This window comes from Physcomitrium patens, chromosome 9, assembly GCF_059467195.1.
Source record: "Physcomitrium patens ecotype Gransden chromosome 9, ASM5946719v1, whole genome shotgun sequence".
In the NCBI taxonomy this organism is placed as follows: domain Eukaryota; kingdom Viridiplantae; phylum Streptophyta; class Bryopsida; order Funariales; family Funariaceae; genus Physcomitrium; species Physcomitrium patens.
The window spans coordinates 17936084-17951095 of record NC_143418.1 but is presented as its reverse complement, the minus strand read 5'-3'; positions in this window follow the sequence as shown (position 1 = coordinate 17951095).

The following is a 15012-nucleotide window of genomic DNA, read 5'->3' as shown; positions in this document are numbered from 1 at the left end:
CAAGGTGCTTATTACGTTGTAATGGGTTCCATTAAGCTGTTGCTTATAAAATTCCATCCTTTGTGTGCATTTTATAATGTATTAAAAATATGTCTAGAAAATTGTCGAGAAAGTAGATACAAAATTACATGTATAGAGAAATTGATAACTATTAAAGTTATATTAATAGGATTGTAAAGAACATACAAGTACAATTGCAATTTTACCAAACTAAGCATAAGAGCAGCTAAAATCCTCAAAGATTTCCTAAAAACAAATATCCAACGTGTCTACCAAATAGAATGTATACTATACTACAAGGTGCACTGCTTTCTACTCTTTCTCACTGAAGGGGACTTAAAGTAATCCCTTGCCTTCCCTTAATTATCTAGAAGAACAAATAATACTTAATTTTTTTATTATATACCAAGAAAAATAAATAAATAGAATATATATATATATATATATATATAAATATATTTCTAAAAATATGATGTTCTTACAATCCTAACAATTAATGAGATTATTATAAGAAAAATAATTTTTGTATCTAAACATATTGACAATTTGTAAGGTGTCATAAGATGAATTGAAATTTTTATCTTCTTCACTAAACTCAAAATCTATAAAAGAGAATAATCAGTGTAGATGGTGTCTATCTTAGAAAGTTATTGCAGCAACCATATTCTTTAGGGCAGTGAAATATACAAGCTTAAGCTCATTAATAAAGTTGTTCATATAAAGATAGAGGCTTCTTTATGTAATCTGAGCTTTAAATAAGCTATAACAAGATTGCATCTTTGAAAATAAAAATGAACATAAAAACTAATAAAATTTAAAATAAATAAACAATCTACATATATCCAGTACTTGATATTATTTTTTAAAGGTGGAAAAAGAGAGAAACTACAAATTCAAAGAACAACAATTTCAAACTTTTCCTTCATTTTTGCACCAAAATATAAAAATAAACACTTTAATTTATGAAACATCATGATTACATATTGCTATAGCATAGTTGAAATATAAACCTCTAACATTGCAACAACAAAATTAGGCAAGGATCTTTAAACAAAAGTTTTTAATGAAGTAAATTCAAAGTCTGTGAAGATTGTAAAATTGATTGACTATTTCTTGCAAATAAATCTATTTTAAAAACCTTGCAACAAAAAGCTACAAATTCTAAGAGTTTTTTGAATTATTAGACAATAAGAATAGCTAAATAATATGTCAAAATATCATGGTTTTCTTACACAAGAAAAAAATTAATACTAAAAGGTAAGGATCAACAAAGCTAATTTAGTTTTTTGGTTTTCAATTATGAATATAATTTTAATTATTTATTATATGTATAATAATTTATTTTAAATTATATTTATAATTTTTAAATATACCATATACAACTCAAAATTAATTATCAGAAGATAGTTGAATAAATAAGATTATGAATTTTTAAAAATTTAATTTTTTTATAACTATTTCGATTTTTTGAAGCTTCACAAGAAAAAAATTTGATTGGATTTTTTTGTTTGTCCATTTAAATAAAAAAAATTAAATAAAAAATTAATTATGTTATTTTATGATTTTTTATATTTAATATTTTTAATATTTATAAATTTTTACACAAAATCTCTTAAAATTTAATACTTATATTTTGTATTTTTTTTACAAATAATTTCAAATCCAATTCCAATTATGTTATTCTCTATTGTTATATATTATCCCTCATTAGCTTCTTTAATTATGTTACTTTATAAATAAAATAATATATGCATATATATATATACATAAATATAACTAAAAAATATACTAAAATATATAAGTAAATAAAAAAATATAAATATAAATATAAATATTCTTAAAAATTATAAAACAGCTTGCATTAAAATATGTTTTGCACCAAATCTTAGAAGGTAAGGAGAATACATCACTAAATTCTTAGTATTACTAAGATATAGTAGGATAAAATTCATCCCTTAATCTAGATTGTAAATTTTTCTTAATTAAGAGTATTTTGTAATTGATGCTTGGAAGTAAAAAAAATTAATAATTAAAAAAATATAAAAATTTAAAACAACTAAATTCAATGAAATCAAAAAAATATATAATAATAAGATAATTTTAGTTTTTTTTAAAGATTTTTATTCAATAAAAATTAAAAATTAAAAATTAAAAAATATTTTTAGATAGATAATTTTTAAATCTTATTAATAATACAAAAGATTAAAAATTTAAATAATATGAATAAATTATGATGATTTAAATATAATAATTAAATAAAAAATTAAATAAATATGATTTATTTTAAATATAATTTAACTAAAAGATTAAGGATTTGAGCCTCACCGAGGTTCATAAATAGTATATATGGATATTATAGAGAGGCTACAAGGCCTTAGTCTTATCTTCTTACAATTAAGGTACTACAACCTATATAGAACATGTACACCTTCTTTCTTACAACTACCATTGTCATATATATATATATATATATATATATATATATATTTACTTAAATAAGATGAATTAGATAGAAGTAGGTAAATTTGATAATATCTTGTAGAAAAGCTTTTTAGAAGATTCACAAATGTGGATTTGAATTTTTAATTGATTGTAAGTAATTGATAGGTTAAAAACTTAGCAAATAAGTTGGGCACATGTGGATCACATGTTGTACAAGTTGGCCATATGGGGCACATGTTGAACGCTTAAATTGCAAGTTAAACATGTATTCTACTAATTTGATACATCTTAGATGACCTATAGAATGTTGCTACATAATTCATAAATTAGATTATATATATAAGAAAGAGTGAGACTTTCTTTATTATTATTCTTATTTATTTATTTATTTTTTTAAATTTTTTTCTTCTAGTTTAGTTTTAAGAAATAATTGTTTTTTTTATTCTTTGGTGATAACCATTCTAATTTCTCCTTAAATATGTACAAGTTATAATTTTTTTATCTCTCTTTAATATATGTCTTACTTATTTATTTCTATTCTTTGAATTCTTATTCTTAACAAAATAATAAGTATGTACTTAAAATATTATAGCTTTGTCTTTCTTTAACTACAGATAGATTTTATTTTTATTTTTTATGATAAGATATTAGCATATTAAAAGTTATAAATTATCTACTTTTAAATTGATATTTTTTTAGAGCTTTCTTTGTTCTTAAGTTCTTAGTTCAACTTATTATAAGTGATATTAGACATCTTCTTTCTATTGTGTTATTATAATAATAAATATTAAAATAAGAAATGTAATAGCAAAAATATAATACTAAATGAGAAAGATAATGCTTGCATTGCATCAACTTAATTTATTACCATAAGAAACAACAAGATTAGTTAGACATAAAGATATAGAAATAAGTAGAGCTATTTTTTTTTTTTTTTATCTATATCAAATCATATTACTTTTCATGTAGTAGAATATTGATTAAATATCAAAGAATCAAAAATTGCCTTATAAAAAAATTGATGGTACAAGATTAAAGTCTTACAAATTTATCAATTAAGTACAATTAGTAATTAGAATTTAACTTCAAAATTATTCAACTTTAAGTTCATAAGTTAGATTTATTTAAAATACTACTTTCAAGTACAATTTTATCATGGTTTTTATCTTTTTTGAACAACTTAATCAAATATTAGATAATTTTGAGTTTTTTTTGAGAGAATTTTAATCTATGTATAAAAAACATGAAGTAATTTATATTACAACCAACAAAATTTGTATTTTGTATAAAGGTAATTATTTAGTATTAGTATATACTTTACAATTTTGACAACTTGCAATTGATATCAAGATAAACAATATTACGGCTATTAGCAAATTTTTCTATAGATTACAAAATGAAATATAAAAATTGATGCTAAGCTTATGTAATTGTCAAGAAATTGATTTTATTGTCAAGAATGATGATTTGCCTTTTGAATTTAGATTTAAAAGGTACATAAGTTTGCCTCAACATCTTCACAATTTAATGGCAATACCAATGTCCTTTCAACACATCCATTTGGAAGTAAAAGACTTTCAATTTAATGCAATGTATTTTAAACTTTACTAAATAAGAAAAGATTCAATATTGTCAGGAAAGATTTTGCTTATATTATTCAGATCCTAAGCATAATATCCAATATTGTCCAAAGAAGCAATTCAATTACAAAATGAAGAGCATAGATGTTAAAAAAGACAATGTGTTAGAAAATGAGTTTTTTCAATTACAATAGAAATCATGTGGATGGAATCTTGTGCAACACTTAGTGAAGGTCATATTTTCCTTTTAAAAGTTTCATCTTGTTTTACAATAGATATTTTTTTGAGACCTAAAAATTATAAAGCCTCTAACTTATTAAATTTAAGAGCACTAACTTATTTTATAGATAAAGACTTTATTAAAAGATATTTTATATTTTTTACTTAAAATAATTAATTCAATATATATAAAAGTCATAGATAGTTAACTTTTATCTTTTGGAGATGCTACTTATGAAATTATTTCTATAAATGTAATAAAAAATAATCATGATAGCTTAATATTATTTAATATTATTGATTATCTTTTAATTTAATAATTTTTGATTTATTTTGGTTACAAAGTATAATCCTTGCATAGATTTGATTTTTTAAAATATTTTTTTTTTCTATAATACAACTAAGACTTATACTAATCAAATAAAAAAACATAGGTCTAATACAACCAAATTTTCATTTGTAGGTACAAGAGTTTTTATGCATATTGCAATAGAAATGTCATCTTTTGTTATTTATACAACATATATTTCTAAAATTGAGAAGACTTCAAGTGTCATTTCAATTTAGTAAAAAAATTATCAAGACATCTTTAAGAAAGAAAATTGAGATATTCTTCTAAGCATTATATTCATCATTGATCAATTAATCTTCAAAAATTTAATTATGATTTGAAAAAATCTACAACTTATTAAAAAATAAATTGATGTCACTTAAAGATTATATTATTGAAAGCTTGGCTAAGGACTTTATATGCCATTTAAAATCTCTAATATGAGCTTTTGTCTTCTTTGTAAATGAAAAAAATAAATTATTGTAGATGTGTGTAAATTATTAAAGAATTAATAAGATTATTATAAAAAATAGATACTTTTTACTTTTGATTTTAAGATATTTTGATTAATTATATCAAACAAAGATCTATACAAAAATTGATCTATAAAGAATTTTTATTTGATATACATTAAAAAATAAGATGAATGGAAGACAATATTTTAAACTTGATTTGGACATTTTGAATAGAATATCTCTGACTCACGAATATGCCAATTTCTTTTTAACATCTAATAAATAATGATTTTAAAGATTTTTTTTTAATCTTATTTTTTGTTATCTAGATAATATTTTAATCTACTCTAAGAATATACAAAAGTATAAACTATATGTTTATTTTATGTTATAAAAACTTAGAGATGTGATATTATATACCAAGATAGAAAAGTGTATATTTTATATAATTTAAGTTTATTTTTTAGAATTTTTTATTTTAAATGATAGCCTTATAATATATCTTTAAAAAATTTAAGCTACTATAAATTAAAAAAATCAAAGAATTAAAAGAAACATTCAATTTTTAAAAAATTTACCAATTACTATGAGATTTTTATAAAAGAATTTTTTTAAATTATAGTTTTTCTTATATATGTAACCTGTAAATACAAAATTGAATGTAATAAAGAAATTGAAGCAACATTTAAAGCTTCAAAGAAAGTTTTTACTATGGCATCAATCTTATATTGTATTGAATTTTTTAAGCTATTCTTTTAAAAATAGACACATTGGATTTTGCTTTAAGTAAAATATCGTCATTAAAAAGTATAATTTTTTTGAAGCTAGAGTAATTTTATCTTTAAGTAATAAAATCAATATTATCTATTAATTCAATATTTCTTCATTAAGTTCAATCAAGTTTGTCTTTAAATATTTTTGTGCATGATATCAAAAATAATTCTTTTAAATCTTATGATACTTTTAAGTTTGATTTCAAATAAAATCTTCTTTATTTTAAAGGAACCCTTGTATATTCTAATATATAAAGTATAATTTTGTGCTCTTCAAGTTTATTACAATTTTTCAATTGTAAGACATTTTAGATGCAACAAGACCTTAAAGTTAGTATGAAGAGATTTTTAGTGGTAACAATTGTGAAAGACATTTAAAAACTTTGTACAATGATATGATATTTATTTAAGATTAAAAACTCCTTATCATCAATTTTATAGACTACTATATCTACTACCTATACCAAAATAACTATGATAATTTGTTTCTATGGATTTATCAAAAATCTTCTAATTTCAAGTTCTTAAGATTTTATATTTGTCATAGTAAGTTGCTTTATTAAGATGGTATTTTTAGCATTACATATAAAACTTTTTAGAAGTGAATAAACAACCAAATTCTTTCTTAAAAATATTTATTGCTATTATAGATTTTTAAAAATATTATATTATATAAAAAGACTTAATTTTTATCAATATTTTAGAATTTTTTTTAATGTATTGAAGGCTTTCCATCTTTAAATTCATGGATAAATAAAATGAAAGAATCAAATTTTGAAGCAATATTTGAAATATGCTATCAACTATCATAAAGATGATTGAAAAACTTTTTGCCAATGAAAATATTTGCTTATAATAATAAAATATAATATTTTATTCAATAATTATTTTTTTATGCTAAATTTGATCATCATCTAAAATTCAATAATTTTTAATTTTAAAAAATTAATAATCCTAGAGTAAAAGATTTGACAATGTTTTTTATCAAAGCTATATGCAACAATAAAGGCATTATTAAAGAAAGTCAAAAAAAAAATAGTTAATTATATCTATCATACTCTATAAAAATCCATCTTAGATTCAATGTATTTTTAAAAAAATTATCCAAAACAATGAATATATCAAGAAAAAGATGAATACCACATCTTCTAATAAAAATAAAAAATAATCAAGAATTTAATATGAAAGAGATCTCAGACTTTGTGTGGCACCAAAATAGATTAGAATATCTTGTTCATTAGTGTAAATATAATATTAGTGAATGTATATAGAAGTCATTTAAGAATCTTGCAAATGCACTTAAAAGATTGATGCTTTTATCCATAATATCTATCAAAATCAAGATAGAGAGTTAAAGAAATCTTTGCTATGGGACAAAGAAAATTCAATGAAAATTAAATTGTATATTCTATGAATGTTTGAAATTTTTTACTTTTATTTTTATGATATTAAAATCAAGAAAATCAATAATTATTAGATTCAAGTCAAGAGCTAGGTTTTGTTGACTTATTAAGTAAGTCATTGATATTGTTACATCCTTCAAGACTATATAATAGAGATAAAAATTCTCAAGGAGGATATATTCTTCTTAAAATAGATGGCAATTTACAACATTTTTGTGTTATAATATGTCTATTGGATGAAAAAAAAGAAATAAAATATCATAGAAGAATTTATTTAAAAATATAGTGAAAAATTATCTTAAAAACACATATAATGTTTTAAGGAGGTAGTAAAACTATTTAGTATTAATTCTGATTTTTGTAAAAAAATAAAAAAATAAATAAAATTACTTACTTTGTAGAGCCATAAACAAGAAAAAAATATATATTATATAAAAAAAATTATATTGTAGGAGTCTTTAAGTAAAAGTAAAGAATATTAATCAGAAAAAATTAAGATAAATCTTAAATTGATATCCATAGAAGGCTGCTTATAAACTTAAATTGAAACCAAATCCTGAGACACAATATTGTACACTTATGCCAAATAGAACTTTATTTGTTTGGTTGGCATGTAAAATTTGAGAACATACTTAATAACATTTCTATAAATGTTTATTTTATGTGATTTTAGATTATATTAACCTTATGAGAGATTTATAAAATTAGATTTTTTTTAAATGCCAATGTTTTGTATTGAATAAAAAAGAGATTATACTTTGATAACATTTGTGAATTTTACAGCTAAGTAATGGATTAAATTTTATTTATTTGTGAGAGTTGTATTGAATGGAATCTATAAAATAAAGCTCAATTGGATAGTTAAGTAAAAAAATATGTGTAAATTTTGAATAAAGATCAAAATTTAGAATAAAATCTATTGAAGTTTGAAAATTGTATGGTTTTATTTAAAATTTGACCAAGATTTTTTTAGGTTTTTTTTGAATTTTTTTTGGATTTTATTAGGATTGATTTTATATTTTTTTAAGATTTCTTTTAGATTTATTCAAGCTTAATTTTGGATTTTTTAATGATTGTTTTGAGATTTCTTTAGGATTTAATTAAAATAACTTTTTAAGATTGCTTAGAGTATTTTAAAAATTATTAAGGTGTTTTAAACACCTTACATGGTTTTTTTTTTTAGGTTTTTACATTAAATATAAAGATGAAATCAAACTCTCTTATAACTAAAATTTAAGCTAAATTTTATATAATACAATAATACATTTGATTTTTCAACCTTAAACAAAAATTTTGATGTTTGCTGATACTATAAGAAGTAAGAACCATTCTTGATAGAGTTCTAAATGTTTTATTTGAAGTAAGTAAAGAATACCTCAACAATGATCAAATAATAAGATGGCCTTTATGACATAGTGTAAAAAGCTATTATTAATTAAAAGTTATATAAATTACTTTGAATATAAATAAATATAAAAATATATAATAAATATAATTAATTATAATTTAAACTTTTTCAATATGTAATCACTCATTTTTATGGGATTCATTCTTGAAAAAAGAAATAATATCATAAGTATATATACTAATACTAATGCTTACTTAGATAAAAAAAATTAAATAGAAGTAGGTAAATTTGATAATATCTTGTGAAAAAGCTTCTCTACAAGAACTTTTATAGAGAAGGATTTTATCTTCTAAGTATTTGGAAGTAATTGGTAGGTTGAAAACTTGGCCAATAAATTGGCTACATGTTGCACATGTTGGTCACTTATTAAATAACTTGGATATGTAGCACACATGATCAAAACTTATCTTATAAATTAGACATGTGCATTGCAAGTTGGACACATTGTCATATGGCATGATTTATAATTTGAAAATACATTAAATACTTAGGTGTAGAGAACTTAGCTTTAATTAATTGGCTAAGCTCAAGTAAATGATTTATTTTTAATATAAAAGATAAATAAATGAAACAATATCAAAAGATATTCTATTGATAAAAACCTTTTATATTTAAGAAGCCTAAGTTGAAAAAAATCCATTAGATAATTGCAGAGCTATGACCAATATAATTTGGAGTAGTATTATTTTTTTTTTTTTTTAAGTGTGGTGTCTAATTTTTGGATTCTATCAATTACTCAACATCACAGTATTCTATCATCATCAAATTTATTATGATAATATTATTATTAATCTAATAATATCATTAATATTTACTAGCAGCTATAAAAGTATCATTCTTAATCACAATTTTTGGCACGGATATATTCCAAAATTATCACATTTTACGACCTTTTAGAATCTTCTATAAATTTCTAGAACCTAATATAATACTTGTAAAATCTTCCACAATCTTTTAAAAAGTTCCTAGGCTTCTAAAAGCCTTTTTAGACTTCTAAAAACTTCCATTGAAAATATTATAGATTTTTTTAATCTTTATTATAGTATAAATAGGAGTCTTTGGAACTAATTTTTCAATCAATCTCATTCTTTGTCTTTAATCTTGACATATTTCTTTGTCAGATTCTTGTATCTTTAACAATTCTTTAAACAACTATGAAATCCATTTCTTGCTCTTTCTAAGATAATGTCACCTCTATTTTTCTTCATTCTTAAAAATCTTATAGCCAAATTGCTTTTGAACTTGGTTGCAATAAAGCTACTTTCTCTAGGCAAGCAAAAAAGTTCACTTTTAATAGAGAGGATCTTAAAATAGGTAGACCAAAAAAGCTCATTATAGTAGATGAAAGAAAAATCATTTGCCAAATCAACATTAGTAAGGCTGAAAATGCTATTGAGGTTGCTAAAAACCTTAAAAATATTATCAATAATCCTATGTCAACTCAAACCATTTGAAATGTTTTAAAAAAATAGAATATGAAAGCCATGGTTAAGAAGAAAAAGCCACTACTATCTACCTACCTTCAGAAACAATGCTTGGATTTTGCTATGAGGACGAAGGAATAGACTATGGAAGATTGGAAGAGGGTTATTGGATCAAATGAGATAAAAATCAATAGATTTGGATTACATGGCAGAAAGTGGGTGTGGAAACAAAAATGTCACTCTTTGCTTGACAAGAAGATCCAAAAAATAACTAAGCATGGATGTAGAAATAAAATAGTATGGGATTGTATGGGATGGAATGGACTTGGAAGGATGGTAGAGATTAAGAGGAGGATGGATACCAAACAATTCATAGAAATTCTTAAAAAAAAAACCTACTTCCTAGGATTGAAGAATCTGACATTTTTGAAGAGGAGGTGACTTTTTAGCAAGATGATGATCCCAAATATAAATCTAATTTACAAGCACCTAAGTTCTATTTTCTTTATATCTCAAAAATCCAATTATAAAATGCCACAATTTTTTTTTATATAGCTTAAATACATAATAATACACATTCTTAAAAAATTTAAGCCAAAATCCTATAAAATTACTTGAGATATAACTCAAAACACAACCACTAATAAATGGAGTCAATTATTATTTTTAGATTTTAAGAATTGATTCCAGCTTTTAATATATTTTTTATTCTAATTTAAAATTTATCAAAAAATATATGCAAAATATAATTGAAAAAATGTTCTCTCCAATCCCAATTACCGATCCCTCAATGCATTTTGTATGCATGTGTTATGCCCTAGGGAATAATAATAGGTACAAAATCAACACCTTGACTTTGAGCACCTATATCTCCATCACAATAATTCCAAATTTTACAATATTTGTACCAAAACCATATTAAAAAATCTAAATTTGTTGATCCTAGCCTTTGATATTTGAATGTCATCAAAAGAATAAACCTAATTCCTAATAAGGCCTTGAGCAACCCCTTGGAGCCCATTGGATATGACTTTCGACTAATAAGAATGGAGATTTTTGTCATCTATCTTCATTTATCCATATGGATGGCCTAACTATTCCTTTTGATATTGAAAATTCTTTAATCTTTTTACTAATAAGTTTTACATAATATGTGCCGTAAATACTAAATAAAAGAGATAAAATAAAATTTTAAAATTCACCAATATCTAATAAAGGTAGCTCTAAATATATAAAAACTATTATCAACATAAAATCAACTTTAATAACAATCCTTTTAGACTAACTATTTCAAAATAGTAATCTAACCACATTTTGTAATTAACTAAAATCTAATAATGTAGCTCTTACTACATTGTATAATAAATTATACATTAAATATATACATGCATTATTTTTACATTATAGCCAAATCACAATACTACAATATATTGAATGTTTGATAGAACATTATCACAAAATTTTTAAATTAGAATTTTTCCATAAATCTACAATAATTTTATATTTAATTTTTTCTACAATTTTTTTTCTTTGCAAAGTTTATATGACTTTTGGCATCTAATTAATCATTTATTTTTATAAAATTACTAAAATTATTTACTACTAATAAATTTAAGTGATTTTTTTAAAGAAATAAAAAAATATCTTATAAAATAAAAAATTAAGAATTTTGTACATTTTCTATAATGCCATCTCTAAGGTCTTAAACTACTTTAAGGAATTTGAAGTAGTCATTGACATACAATGTTGTGGTGAATCAAATTCATTAAGAGAATATTATTAGAGTACTATCATAAACATCAGTGCTATAAATGCCAATATAATGAATATTCCTATTATCAAATTAAAAATAGAATAAATTATCTTATTGAAAATATTATCTTAATTAAGTTGCTAGTAGTCAAAAGCTTGGCATTTGAAGTGAGAAGGGCCAAAAAATGGACAAAGAAGAAAATTGAGGACTAAAAGATAAGACCAATAGAATAAAAGATTTACTAAAAAATATCCAAAGATTAGATAAGAATATAAAGAATATATCATAAAATATCTTTATAGTAGGTGAGATGCCAAATAACATATTTGATATATCTTTTTATAAATGAAAAGATCAAAAAATAGAAGTTATTTATAAAGGTAATAATACCATTTATAGCTAAAGAATATTAGAAGTAAGAGTTATTTTACTCTATATATTTTTTTTTATTCAATTTTATTAATATTTAATGTTGAAACTTCTAATTTTTATTTCTTCAATAGATTATGGTCTCAATTTGAATGTCTAAATGTCTAATTTTTTTTAAGATTTATAATAAGTAAATTCATGAATTTAATTAATAATCATTGAGGTTTAAAAATGATTACTAACATATATATATTTATCTAAATAAATAGATTTTATCAGTGTTAAACAAAAGTATTAAATAGAAGGTAAACATAAGTAAATTTGATATTATTTTACAGTGAAGCTTTTTAGAAGCTTCATAGATGTATATTTGACTTTATACATATTTTTGGTTGATTGATAGATTAGAAACTTGGCCAATAAGGTAGTCATGACTTGCACGTCTTGGTAGCTTGTGGTATAAGCTTATAATGTGGTGAGCATATAGAGAACTTACCTTTCAAGTTAAGACATGTGTTTTAGAAAAGTCAACACATGTTGGAGGCCCTATAAAACATTGCTATGTAGCTCCTACTTAGATAGTATATATGGAAGCAAGAGTAAAGCCTCTTTCAATGCATTTTTAGTCTGTAGTGGTATTTCAAGAATTTTCAGTCTTTTTATCTTTGACAATAATCATTCTAATTTAATATTGTACTATCTTTGAATGATTCTTTAGTTTTTTGAATGACACAAGAATATATTAAACTTTTAATTCTCTAAGATTTATATCTTTGATAATTTGATAAGAGTCCTAACTCATTATTTTTATTTTATTCTAGAAGTAAGTAGATTTTTCTACTTCTATAATTGTATTTTTGAAGGTTGCAGACCACCTACCTTTAAATTAATTTATAGTTTTTTAATACTATTTTTTTCTTTAAATATATTAATTTATTTTTTTTATAGAAATTTTTATTTGATATTAAAATTTATAGATTATCTTCTTTTAATTTAAATTTTTAAATTTTTTTGAGTTGTCTATAAAAGAAAAAATTATGGATGCTACTCTTATCAAAAGTAAGAATAGATTTGTAACTATTTCATATCTTCATAAGCTTATCAATACTTTTAGGATAAAAATCTCACATATTTTTAACCTAAATCATGGAAGTATTATTCTTATGCCCATAGAAGAAATTAATAATGAAATTCAAAGTTTGCAATAATAAATTGTGTAGTTAAAAGAAGCAAGTAGATCAAGCTCACAATTGAATTTAAAGAATCTTACTATCACAAGTATAAGAAAGACAAGAATAAGTATATTGAAAAAGTTTGATGGAAGAGGATCAAATTTTTGAAGGTTTTTATAATAAATAAAGCTCTATTTAAGGTTCCATCTTTTTCAATATCCTAATAGATTTATTCAAGTTGGATTCATAGAAACTCTTCTTTCTTAGAGTTTTCTTTCTTATTTTGCATCTTTGATGGAAAATGATTCATAACTACTATATGATTTGAATTTATTTTTAGAAGTATTTATGGATATATTTAGAAAAAATAATCAAGAAAAAATAGCATAGACCAAACTCATATCTCTACAATAAGAATCACATTCTGCAATGTTAAAAATATATGTTGATAAATTTTAAAATCTTGCTTGCAATGTAGATTAGAATGAAGAAAGTCCTTATTAATAAATTTCAATATGGATTGAAAGATAATATCAAAGATTTATTTTTTATAATGTTGAAAACAAATTCATTCAAGAAATTTATTGCTTACACCATTATATGCAATAATTGACTCTTTAGAAGATGCTAAGAACAAAGATTTGGTTGAAGAGGTATAAGTCAAGCCATAGAGACACCTTCTAAGTTTTTGGAAACTTACTTATTTATGCCAAAGCCTATACAAATTGGCATGGTACATTTTAAATTTCTTACTAAGCAAGAAAAGATGTATTATTGCCAAAAATATTTGTGCCTATATTATGAAGAATCCAAACACATTGCTAAACATTGTCAAAAAATGTATCGCAATTAGAAAATGAAAAACATGGTTGCCAAAGAAGATGATGTGTCAAAAAATAGTTTTTCTAGCTGTAATAGAGACCATGTAGTTGAAATCTTATATCAATATTACATGATCTTTATCAAAAAATAAAAAATGTTCTTATTTAAAAAAACCAAACTTCTGCATGTAGAAGTAATAGATAGTTATTTTTTTATCTTCTAGAGTGGTTACACATGAAATTATTCTTTTAGATGTTGCAATTAGTATTTATAATAGTTTAATAATATTTAATGTGATTAAATTTCTTTTTAACCTAATTATTTTAGAATTATTATGGCTAAAAAAATATAATCTTCAAATAGATTGAATTTCTTATATCCTGGATTTTTTTGCATAGTTTAGCACCAAATTTTGTTAGACAAATAAAAATTCATAAGATCAATATATCCAAACTATTATTGGTTGGTACAAGAACTTTCATATATGTTGCAAAAGAAGGATTACAAGTTTATTCATTGAAAGTAGATTTTGTTTCATCTTAGGCACATGAAAGATGTTTTTGAATATAATCCCATTGGTTTATCCATTCACAACTACCTCCATCATAATAGAACCAATTCCTATGGCTTCACATGTACCACTATCCACCAATACCACATTTGATGCTAGAATAGCCTCATAGTGTCAAATGAACACTTATAAGGTATCATTTGCTTGAAACAACCTAAATCCACAATCCATCTTGACATCGCAGCCATAGAGGTTCCATTTCTTGTCGTAAAGGTATAATCTTGTCCTCCAAATTCATCTTGCACACTATTTACATTCTCCTTCTCTATCTTTTTTTCTTTGTAGCAATT